We start from the raw sequence: 12,420 nt of genomic DNA on the forward strand, positions 1-12,420 counted from the left end.
GGATTCCCCTGCAGTTATTAGGAAGTAGGCTATGGAGCCCGAGCCGGTTTGGCTCAGTGGGTAGAGCCCCGGCCTATGGACTGAAGGGTCTCGGGTTTGATTCCGGTCAAGGGAACACACCTGGGTTGCAGGTTCCCTGGCCCTGGTCGGGGTGTGTGCAGGAGGCACCCCCTCAATGTATCTCTCTCACATTGATGTTTCTCTCCCTCTCCCTTCCACTCTCTCTAAAAATCAATGGAAAAATATCCTCAGGTGAGAATTAACAAAACAAACTAACATAAACAGGAGGCTATAGAGCCCTAGCCGGTTTGGCTGTACCTGGGTTGCAGGCTCCTCCCTGGCCCCGGGCCCTGGTCGAGGTATGCAGGAGGCAACCAAATGATGTGTTTCTCTCACATCAATGTTTCTCTCTGTCTTTCTCTCTCTCTTCTCCTCTCCCTAAAAATCAATGGGAAAATATCCTCGGGTGAGGATTAAAAAAAAAAAAAGAGTAGGCTATAGAAACATATTCACAGGCAGGGTGAGCTGTTCATTGCATGTTAGCGAGAATGCAGATTATAAGCATGATGTAGGACCGCAGGATTTAAGGAAGCAATGCCGTACGAATATATCCCCGCGTGTCAACAATGAGTTGGGATTCTCTGTGTTTTCTCATGGGTGCCTTTCTGCATTTGCAACATTGCTAACAATGAACGTGTATTATGTTTGCAATTAAGAAAAAGAGAGTCGTGTGTCTGTGTGTGTGTGTGTGTGTGTGTGTGTTTCAATGGCCCAGAAGACCTCAGATAAAAGGCCAGTAGTGACTCACTGCTTCCTCAAAGCAGGGTTCTCTCTCGCAGCTTGGGAATTATTATGGAAAATACTGGATACATAAGACCTAGCCCAGCCCCCATTTTTCCAGAGCAGGCCCCGCCCCCAAGCGCTGTCCCTGATGGCCTGGGCCGGGTGTCCCCCCCACCCCTCAGCTTGCTACATGGGCAGGCCTTGTCCCACCCAGGCATTTTTGGAACAGGCATCTAAGAAATCTCCCCCCCACCCCCACAGAAATGTCTTTTTGTGAGTGTGGCAAAATGTACATAACATAAAACTTACCATTTCAGCAGCATTAAATACACTTAAATACATTCTCATACTTGCCCTCATCACCACTCTCCTCCCCAACTTTTCCATCATCTCAAACGAAACTCTGTCCCCATTAAACACGAGCTCTCACTCTCCCCTCCCTCCTGCCCCCTGGCAACCACCATTCTGCTTTCTGTCTCTATGGATTTGAATTAAACTAATCTAGGTACTTCATATAAGTGGGATCATGTGACATTCACCCTTTTGTGTCTGGCTTATTTCACTGAGCACAATGTTTCCAGGATTCATCCATGTTGTAGCATGTACCAGAATTTCATTCCTTTAAAAAGACTGAGTACTATTCCATTTTATGTATAAATACATTTTATCTCCTCACCCGCTGGTGGACATTTGAGCTGTTTCCACCTCTTGTCTATTGCGAATAATTCTACTATGAACATGGACGCATAAACTATCTGTTAAAGTTCCTACCCTAGCTGGGCTGGTTCAGTGGATGGAGCATCGGCTTGGGGACTGAAGGGTCCCGGGTTCGATTCTGGTCAAGGGCACATGCCCGGGTTGTGGGCTCGATCCCCAGTGGGGGGCATGCAGGAGGCAGCCGATCAATGATTCTCTCTCATCATTGATGTTTCTATCTCTCTCTCCCTTTCCCTTCCTCTCTGAAATCAATAAAACATACATTTTAAAAAAAAAAGTTCCTGCTTCTATTTCTTTTGGATACACAGCTCAGAGTGAAATTGTTGAGTCATATGATAATTCTATGTTTAATTTTCAAGGAACTGCCATGATGTCTCCACAGAAGCTGCACCATTTCCCATGCCCACTAGCAATGCATGAGGATTCCAATTACTTTACTTACTCACCAGTGCATAGTATTTTGTTTATTGTTAATAGTCTTTTTAATAGGTGGGAGGTGGTATTTCATGTTGGTTTTGATTTGCATTTCCCTAATGATGAATGATGTTGAGCATCTTTTCATGTGTTTATTGGCTATTTGTATATCATCTTTGGAGAAATGTCTATTGCCCACTTTTTAATTGGGTTTGTTAAGTTGTAGGAATCCTTTATATATTTTGCATATGACACTTTAAAAAATATACAGTATTCTTGGGTCAAATCATTTGTTAAAACATTGATTACTTTTTAAATCTGGAAAACATAAAAAAGAGGGGTACAAGAAGCATTCGTGATTATACTCTTTGACTCGGCAACTCCACACCTACGGATTCATAAGGCATTTTCATGAACACGCACAAAGATTCAGCTAGAAGGATGCTCGTCATAAAAGAAGGATGGACGAGATGGATACTGTGAACATCAATGCCCAATCATAGCAAATATGTTAAATAAAATATGGGCCAACCAACACAGGGCTGTGTGATAACACAGGGCGCTAGATGAGCACCCGGTGGCGTGGGAACATTTAGAATAGAGCCACGCATGAAAGGAGAACGTTGCCTAACAGTGTGTCCAGTACCATACCATTTTTGTTTCAAAGATCTGCATAATTGCGTGAAAAAGAAGGAAAAACCTATATAGTTAAAAGAAAAAAAAAAAAAAAAAGACAAGGCCAGAGCCCATGCTGAGCTGTCGGCCTGGACTTGCTCTGAGATTCTGAAAGATTTCTCATTTCTATGTGTCCATTCCTAGGTTTTCCAAATTGTCTACTGCCTGGTTAGCTGGTTGGGAAGGAGGAGGAAATAAAATTACCAAACTTTAAAACATGACAGTTTAATGAAAATTTGAACTAGATTAAATTTAGCTCAAATATCTCCGGTTCGCGAGCAAAAGGCGGGAGGCCAGGAGGGCGGGGCACGGAAACTGAAATCAACCGGGCGGGAGCCGAGCACCGAGGCCCCGCCCAGGCCCCGCCCAGGCCCCGCCCAGGCCCGCAAGTCCCCGCTCCTGCACCGCCGCAGTGGTGCCTTCCAGAGGCTTCTGAGCCACCTGCGCGGAAGCCCCGCCTATGGCCGCGTAAGGCTCCGCTCAGGCCCCGCCCCCTGCACTGCGCCACGACGTCTGCACGGCCCGCCGCCCTGGCGATTGGACGCGGCCCCCAGCGCGTAGAGACCACGCCCCGATCCAAGCCACGCCCCTCGGGTGCGCCGCCGCGTTCGACCGGCCTACCCACGGCACCCCCGCGCGGGCTTCCGGAGCGGGCATCGCAGAGGCCCCGCCCCCGGGCACGTAAGGCCCCGCAGGCTCCGCCCCCCGTCGCCACGCAGCGTCCACGCCGACCGGCTTCCGGAGTGGGACGGAAGGGCGCGCGGCCTGCAAGGTCAAGGCTGCCGAGTGCTGCCGCAGAAGGGCGCGGCTACCCGGGGAGGTCCTGCGCGCACTTCCTCCGGTTCTCCTCGTTCCCGTCCCCCCCGCCCACCCCCAGGTGCGCGGGCCGCAGTGGAGGCCTCACAGCCAGGGGGACAGAGATCAAAGAGGGGCGCCCTCCTCCCCTCCCCCCGGCCGCGCGCTGCTGGCCCGCTCCGCCCTGCGTGCAGGCGGGCGGATCCAAGCGCGCCTGCGGGACCGGCCCTCCCCAGTGGCTGCCCGGACGCAGCGCCCTTGGGCCGGACGCGAGGCTCCCGTTAGGCCTCATGTCCGCCGTCACCCACTCTGCAGGGAGGAGGCTGGGCCCAGCGAGGCTCCTCTGCCCCAGCTCTGCCCCCAGTTCTGCTGGCTGGGCCTGGGGCCTGAGCGTGAGAACCGAAGCTGGAGGTAGCCCTGCTCCAAGGAAGTTTGAAGTCCCAGAAATCGTAATAGCAGCTGCCGTCCATGGAAAGTCAGGCCAGGCAGGCCTGGGACGTGTGCCCTGTGTCATCTCATTACCCAGAGCAGCTCTGTGAAGGGCTGGTCGTGCCAGTCACCTCATTTCTCAGGTGGGGGGCTGAGATCTTAGCCAGCTAGCTCGTCCCAGGCCGCCTGGGAGAAGGGGCACCGCCTGCACTTGGACCCACATCCCCAATGCCGAGTCTCAGCTTTCACGCTCAGTGCCAGCCTGGCTGCGTGGTAATCGTTTCCTTTCGGTGGGCACAGCTGGCCGCCAGCTCTGTTACTGGCCTTAGCTCATGCTGCTCCCTCCTCCGCAGCGCTAAACCCCTCTCCTCGCTGAAGTTGCCCAGCGCCCTGAGCTCTGCCCCCAGAAGCCTGGAGATCTGTGCCAGGCTAGCACCCACCTGCCTGTTGCACAGGGTTCCTTGGCTGCAGTGATGGGAAGAGAGACCCTCTGTGCAGCTTCTGACAAGGGGGAATAGTGGGTCATCCCAGGATGGCGGGTGTGCTGGACCAAGTCGGCCATGCCGGTGACACCAGGCCAGGAAGTGTGCAAGTGAGCCCCCGGGCTATCACACACAGACTCCGTGTTGAGCCAACCGAACCCCAGCCACACCGAGGCTCCCTGCCTCTCATCTGCACCCACTGCCTCCCTGGGAGGCGCCGAGGGGGCATCGAGGCTGTCCACGTGGCTTGCGAGGTTGGTATCCGAAGGTCAGGCGATGCTGGATCTCGGCAGCAGGCAGGGCTGGAGGCCCCGGCCCGGGCCAGCTCGCGGCCTAGTGCGGCGTGCCCGCAACAGTTGACATTTTTCAGCCTCCACATGGACCTCGGAGAGGAAGCTGCACGTTTGCTTTTTTTTTTTTCTTGGCTCCATATAAAAGAACAAAGCCTGGGAGCTGGGTAGGCCCCTCTGTAAACAGAAAACACATGTTCCTGCGAGAAGAGGCTCTTCCTTTCCTGGTTTCTTCTCCCGCCGACAAAGGCCTCCTGGCTTGGAGAGCAGGCAGGCCTGCGACCCAGGGCTGAGAGGAGGTGATTCCTCGTAGCTCAGAGTCAGGGGAAAACACCGCCTTCTTAAATGGAGGAACAAGGGACTTCTAGGTCCGCCCAGCAGTGGGGTATGGTCCCAGGAAGGAGGCCCCTCAGGGACCTGGCAGGATTTGGGCAGGAGGGAGGGCGAGTCGGGACTGCTTTTGTCTTCCGAGCACTTGAGCTCTCCCTGTACTGGCTTCCTTGGGGCCTGCTGGCCACACGGAGGGCAGAGACCTCTAACTCGGAAGAGAGGCTGGGCCTGGTGTCTGCGAAGAGCAGGCACACTGAGAGATGGAGTGAGTGCCCACTGCTGTGTGATCTCAGGGAGTTTCTTAACCTCTCTGAGCCTTTGGTGTCTCATCTGTGAAAATGGGAATACCAGTATTTGCTTGTTAAGGATTAAGAAGGTGGTGGGTGTCGGCCTGTCAGACGCACAGGAGCCGATGAATACGTGAACGCAGTCCAACATTGGCTCGGTTCCCATGCCGAGCTGTTCTGCAGCCCAGAGGGACCTCTGCAAACACCCAGGCCTCCTAGACTCCGGGGAGCACCCCAGCCTCCCAGCCTCTCTGGGCACCAGATAAGCGCCAGGGTCAGTCACCCCGACTGGCTGCGACTCTTCTTTGAGAGCAGCCATCTCGGGACGGATCGTCTTTTGTGTCCCCCAGCAGCCTGATCTCTGTCCTCGAGGGGAGATGTGGTTTGGGGAAATAACAAGAGTCCTTCGGGCCGCGTCTGCTGAGTCGGTGTGTGGCACCCTCTGTGGCTCCTGGCTCAGCTCCGAGGGGGTTTGGAGGGAGAGTGTGGACCGGCCTCTGCTGGAGCTGGTGGGTGTGCGAGCCAGCGTGCTGTGCGTGTGTCTGAAAACACAGATGTAGTCACGCACGCCCAAGCTCGGTGGATGAACCAAAGAAAGCCAGGCTGACGAACACGAGGCTGCTTTTCTGCTCTCGGCCCACAACTGGATTCTTCCGTGGAAATCCTTGTGGGGAAAGCCCGGGCGTTTCTGATGGGCAGACTCGGGAGAGGGAGGCAGGAAGCTGACCTGGGAGAGTGTGGGACTGAGATGGGGATTCCTCCTCCGGGTCCCTCGCCAGTTGTGCGGCCCCCGGGTGGGCCCTTCTGCCTCGGTGTCCCCGTCTTAACGGGGGGGGGGGGGGGGGGGGAGCAATGCCTGTCCTTAATAGGAGAAGCAAATACCGAAAAGTGGTGTGAACTTTCCGAAAAGCCTAGGCCTTACAAACACGGACACTTCCGCTTCTGGGAACTCCCTCCGGAAGGCAGCTCGGCCACGCAGAAAAGTGTGGGCTGTCCGAGCGGCGTCATTTATCACAGCAAAACCTCTAGCAGCGGTTCTCAACCTTCCTAACGCCGCGACCCTTTCATACAGTTCCTCATGTGGTGGTGACCCCCAACCATAAAATTATTTTCGTTGCTACTTCATAACTAATTTTGCTACTGTTATGAATCGTCATGTAAATATCTGACATGCAGGATGTATTTTCATTGTTCGTTACCCACAGGTTGAGAACCGCTACAAGGGACTGCATGTCCACCCATAGTGACCAGTTCTAACCCGTCCCCAGGACGGCCTGCCCACAGCTCTCGGCTGCTCCGGGCAGGAAGAACACAGGCCATGCCCACGGCCTGGCTACACCCAGCCTGTGCCAGTGACATGGCTGGTTAAACATTTTTTTTTTTAAATTAGCTTTCACAAATCTCTCTTCACAAGAGCCAAACACCAGAAACCATCCAATTGTCTGCCAACAGACGAGGAGGCAGACCGTGATGGGCACGCGAGGTTCTATCACAAATCAATATGAAGGGAACCTATTGGTAGACTCGGCCACGTGGATGGATGTCAATGCTGCCGAGCGGGAGTTCATGCTCTAGGACCCCATGTGCAGGGTATGAAACAGGTGGAGCCATAGAGAGAGGATTCAGACAGCTGGGCCTGGGCCTGGGCCTGGGCGGGCACAGCCTGCAGGGCCCCGGGGGGCCGCGGCGGGGCGGGGGGGGGGGGGGGGGGGGATGTTTTCTTTCCTGATTGTGGTGGTTACAGGGAGTACTCATTCGTCAGAACTCACCCAACAGTGCAAGTGAGGGATCTTACTACGTGGAAATTGTTCCTCAATAAAGTTGATTATAAAAATTCATTAGTATTTAAATTTTATTTTTCAAACCCTGTAGAGAATAATATTTAATGACATGAAATTCTCCCAGCATATTAAACAGGAAGATTCTGAAATAACCTAGAGTATGGTCTCACACACACACACACAGTACCTACACCCACGTGGTTTGGAAATTATACCAGGAGGACTTTCAGCAAAATGCATCCAGCAATTATCTCCTGGGTGATGGTTTTCTTGGGTATGCTTTTCTGTATTTCCAAATGTTTGTAACAAACACTTATCTTTTTATAAACAAAGACAAACATGGCTCTTCCTTTCTTCCAGCAGGCCAGAGGCAGGCTGCGCCCCAGGACACCCCGGGCCCACGAAAGCAAGCCGCTTGGCAGGCGGTGGCGGCCTAGCGGACAGTGGGGTGTGAGGGGTGGTCCCCTCCCCTCGCCCTGTGGCCTGGTTCCTGTGGTTTCTGTGCAGAGTTAGTCTCAAGGGCCGCTGTGCCCACTGGGCCGAGGAGCCCTGCCCCTGGGCCAGCTCGGGTGGCCCCGCTTGGAGTGTTGGGACCCCATGTGCCAGTCCCCGTGCCGCCCTGACAAGGGGCGGGTGGGGCATCTTTCCCAGCCAGAGGAGGCCTCCTCCTTGGTGGTGAGACCAGCAGGCCCTGGCGGGGGGTGGGGAGACCCGGGCCACTTCTGAGCTATCGCGCATCCCCCACCCACCATGGTCCTGGGAGGTGGTGGCCACTGTTGCCACCATCCCCACCACCACCCGCTCCACATTTGGGGAAGCTGAGAGAAGTGACCTGCTCGGTCACGCAGCTGGGAGCCGGTGAAGCTCAGATGCGATTCCAGGCCTGGATTCTCCTGCCGGAGCCTCCGTTCCTGGGCTTCTGGGCCCACACAGCCACTGACGCATGCGGACGGGTCCCAGGCTGCGCTGCGGCACTGCCTGCTGTCTGCGTGGGTTCTGGTGCGATTTACCACCTACTGCACGTTCAGGGGACCGGCCGCTGGGCTCGGCGGTTAGAGTGAGCAAACCTCTCTGAGGGCAGGGTTTGCCTGCGCGTGGAGCTGTGGACCCCACCAGCGGCCCCCCATCGGGCTCCTCCCCGCGGCCCGCTGGCCGGAGAGGGTGCCTCGGAGGAGACCTGAGGGGTATGGTTGCTTTCCCCTCCCTGACTCAGCAGATTCTACAACAGAATTCGGACATTAAATATAGGCGCCCCAAACTGTTAAAATCTATTTTTTAAACCAAGACACAAGTGGGAAAGATGGGACAGGAGCAGGCTCAGGCGGCTTTGTGATGGAGAGCGTGCATCACCGGCACTTCGTGATGGTCAGTGTCATAGCCTTACGGTCCTCGGGACTTGGCGGCGAAGGCTGTGGGTACACCCGCGTGTGACGCTGCAGGCCAGGTGTGGTCGCTGGGAATCAGCTCACCACCTCGGCTCCTGTGGGCCTCACCAGGTTTCCATTTCAAAATAAGTCAATGAGCCCGGCCGGTGTGGCTCAGTGGTTGAGCATCCACCTATGAACCAGGAGGCCACGGTTCAATTCCTGGTCAGGGCACATACCTGGGCTGTGGGCTCCATCCCCAGTGTGGGGCGTGCAGGAGGCAGCCAACCGATGATTTTCTCTCATCATTGATGATTCTCTCTCTCTCTCCCTCTCCTTTCCTCTCTGAAATCAATAAAAATGTTAAAAAATTAAAATAAGTCAATGATGTAAAAGAAAAGTTTTTAAAATGTAATGTATTTGCAGGCCTATTTCTATAGCTGTGAAAACAAACCATAGGGCAGTGGTTCTCAGCCTTGGCTGCACATTAGAATCACCTGGGAATCTTTTAAATTCTGATTTCTGGGCCTCATCCTCCGGAAATTCTGTTTCTTTGTTATGGGTTGGGGCTGCAACATTAGTAACAAAGAAACAGAATTTCTGGAGGATGAGGCCCAGAAATCAGGATTTTAAAAAGATCCCCAGGTGATTCTAATGTGCAGCCAAGGTTGAGAACCACTGTCCTAGTGGGACTGGTGGAAGGCTTTGAAGTAAAGGGGATGGAGGGAACTGCTTGCTTTCTCCCTCCCTCCCTCCCTCCCTCTGGATTCTCTGAATTTGGTGGAACGGAGTGTATGACCTTCATGATGAGAAGAGACACAGTGCGCTGACACTAAACGTAGTCGACCTGCACCTGAGCCTTCACATCACACGATGAGCATGACAGCCAAGGCACCTGGGGTGAGCCAGACCTGCCAACTGCCACCAGCCTGGCTCCTCTGCGGACCCCCAGGGGGGAGCTGTGGCCCCTGCACCTGGGAACCCAGGCCCCAAGCGGCCCGTGGTGCCCGCTCAGCAGAGCTGGGGACTGAGCCTGGACGGTTCCGACTTAGAACTGTGCTGTTTCCATAACAACTTCTTCCCTCTTCAAGGTGAACACTTTCCCTAGAAGCAAAGATCTTTGATCACAATATGTTTATCTTGTTTATATAGAATCTGGGTGGTGACCCTGTTCACCAGTGGCCAAAGTCAGGTTCAAGACCTAGTAATTTCCGGGCCAGGGCCCCGGGAACATGCAGGGAAGGGAAGGCGGGCATTTGAGACACGGGGGCAGGAGGGGCGGCGGCTGCCCACGCCAGACAGACAGGGTCTTGATGATTTTGATGGAGTGAGGGTGACACCCCCTCTGGGACGGACAGCACCGGTGACCAGGGGCCAGAAAGCACCTGGGGTTGAGCTGTGGGAGGAGGTGCAGCTCAGGAATGGAGCCCCGGGGAGAATGCGCTGGGGGAAGCAGGCAGGCCTCTTCCCGAACGGCCAGGCCTCGGTCCGAGCTCTCCTGTAGCCTGAGGGACACTCACCGCCTGGTGTCCTGAAATGTCACCCTTGGCACCCAGCCCCAGCCCAGGTCCCAGGAGAAACGAGAGGAGCTGCCGCCATGCTTTCTCCTGTGAAAACTCAGTGCGGGGCCTCACGCCACGCCCTCCGGGAAAGCAGGGTGGGCATCGCTGGCCCTGGATCTGCCGCCAGGTGCGGCCCGGGCCTCCGGGCACTGTCAGCTGTGTCCTCAGCCCCATGTCAAGTTCCAGAAGTTTCCAGGTTGATGAGCAGGACTGACTCCGGGAGGGATCCCATTCGGGAAGTCATTTGAAGGGAAAATTCATTACCCTTTCAGCCCTCACCCACTTTTTGGGGACAAGAAGCAACATGTCCCTCCACCCCAGCCCCCACCCTGGCCTCCCAGCCCCGTTGCTCATATTTCTTTAGAAAACAAGCAACCCCCACTCTTCCCGTCGAAATAGCCCCGGAGTCAGGCCTGAGTCCCCGTGTTTTCTCGGTGAACATGTCTTGTCGGGAAGGATGGACAAACGGACACACAGGCCAGTGCAGGAGCCTCCCAAGGCCCCGGGCGCCCTGTGCCCCTCGCTCCGGGTCTAGAGCTCCCAGGGTCCTCAGAGTCCCTGGACGGGGCTGTCCCCCGAGACGTGACCCAGGGAACTTGCCTGGGAGGCTTGGAACCACAGGGCAGACATGGAGGACAGCGGCCAGGCTGCGGACCCTCCGGCCTCAGCCATGGCCCATCCCTCCGCCTGCAGGGGGAGAGCAGGGACCCACAGGCACGGGCCCAGGACCCCGGAGGGACCCCAGGAGTGCCAGCTGCCCCTCGCCCTCGGGCAGGAACACTGGGTAGTCCCTCCTCCAGCGCCACCCGAGCCCCTGTGTGCAGAGGGGACGGAGGGGGGACGCCTGGGCCTGCTGCCGCCCTCAGTGCCAACCACCTCGCGGGGCGCATCCTGTGCCCACCTTCCCCCGAGGTCGCCCCAGGGCTCTGGCGTGGGCGCGGGGGAGCGGCCTGGGGCGGGCAGCCCGGGACAGTGCGGTCCGGAGTGGGTGGCTGTTGGCTCCTTAAGGAAACACCAGCCCGGCTCCGGGTGGAATTTCCAGTTCTGGGGCCACCGGCGCGGCGGCCTGGCCCCGCGTCTCCTCCTCGGCTCCCCGCTCCGGGCCGCGCTCCCTCTTTGTTGCCAAAAGCTCCGACGTCGCCGCCGAAACCCAGCCCAGCGCCCGCGAAGCCCGGGAACGTCCCGCTCCGCGACGGGGCGGAAAGCCGGGGTCGCGAGGCCGGGGGGACCCTCGCACGGTCCGCCGGCCGGACGTGAACTTGACTCGCGCGCGCCGCGGGCAGCCGGACGCGCCGGGACGACCTGGTAAGCGCCGCGCGCCTCCCGCCCGCGCCCTGGGCGCCCGCGGAGACCGGGCCGGGCCGGGGCCGGGCGGGGCTGGGGTTCGGGCTCGGGCCGGGAGGGGGCGCCCGGGGCGAGCGCGCAGGCCGCGTGGAGCGCACGGCGGAGCCCGCGCCCCCGCCCTCCCGGCGGCCCTCCCGCCTCCTCCGAACAAAGACTCGGGAAGTTGGGAAGGGAGTCCGCCCGCGTTTTCCCGCCCCCGCGGCCGGGGCTGGGCGGCGGCCATCAGGGCTCTTAAAGGGGAAAGAAGCGCGCTTTCTCCTCTCCTCCCGTCGGGCGCGCACCCCCTTCGGCTGGAGGGAGGAGGGGCACCGGTGCCAGTGGGCTTTCAGGCGTGACCCTCGGAGGTCGGGGGTCCCGGCAGGAGAGGGACCCCCCCACACACACACACTTTGCTCCTGACCTGCCCACCTTCCTGCGGGGCTCCCCGAGGCCGTCCTGGGGGACCCGCCTGAGCAGGACCCCAGGTCACCCCCCATCGCTGCCTGGGGCTGGCGTGCCCGGCCACCCTGAGGTGCGGGGGGGACACAGCATGGCGCTGTGGTCAGGGCCTGGGGAGGAGGGGAGCCCGGCACTGTGGGCCATGGGTGCCTCCCCCGTCTCCTCCGAGTGGCCTCTGCAACCACCCCTCCCTCTGCCTGAGACAAGGCCTCTGCCCTGTGTGTGGCCTGACCCCTGGGGGACACCGCGCCAGGAACGGTGGCAGAGCCCGGAGCTCTCAGAAGGCGTTTGGGTTTAACCGGACGGGCCCCAAACACAGCAGGGACCGCGAGGCTGGCAGTGGCTGGGTCCCCAGCCTCGCCAAGGCCACCCCTAACCCTCCGTGCTCAGTCCTCCTCAGTCCGGGGCTGTGGGGCAGGGGATGCAGCGCCCACGCGGGAGCGGGAAGGCATGTGCCAGGGGGCCTGGACAGGGCACCACCTCTGTCCCTCGGCCACTCCAGCAGGGCCTTGACGGGCAGCCGATGGGGCCGCCAGCCGGTGGGCCATGTGGAGAGATGGCGGACTGCGGGACAGAGAGCCAGTCCCTACGCGAGGCCACAGGCCAGCTGCTGCCAGCTGCTGCCAGCTGCTGCCAGGAGGGGGAAGGCCTAGGGTTCCAGAGCTCAGACTCCAGAAGGAAGTCCGGATTTGTGCCGGATGTCCCCAAACCGGAAGCCCTGCAGCCACC

This window comes from Myotis yumanensis, unplaced genomic scaffold (assembly GCF_028538775.1).
Source record: "Myotis yumanensis isolate MYYU_CA2020_CCGP unplaced genomic scaffold, mMyoYum1.0.hap1 SCAF_3, whole genome shotgun sequence".
Classification (NCBI taxonomy): domain Eukaryota; kingdom Metazoa; phylum Chordata; class Mammalia; order Chiroptera; family Vespertilionidae; genus Myotis; species Myotis yumanensis.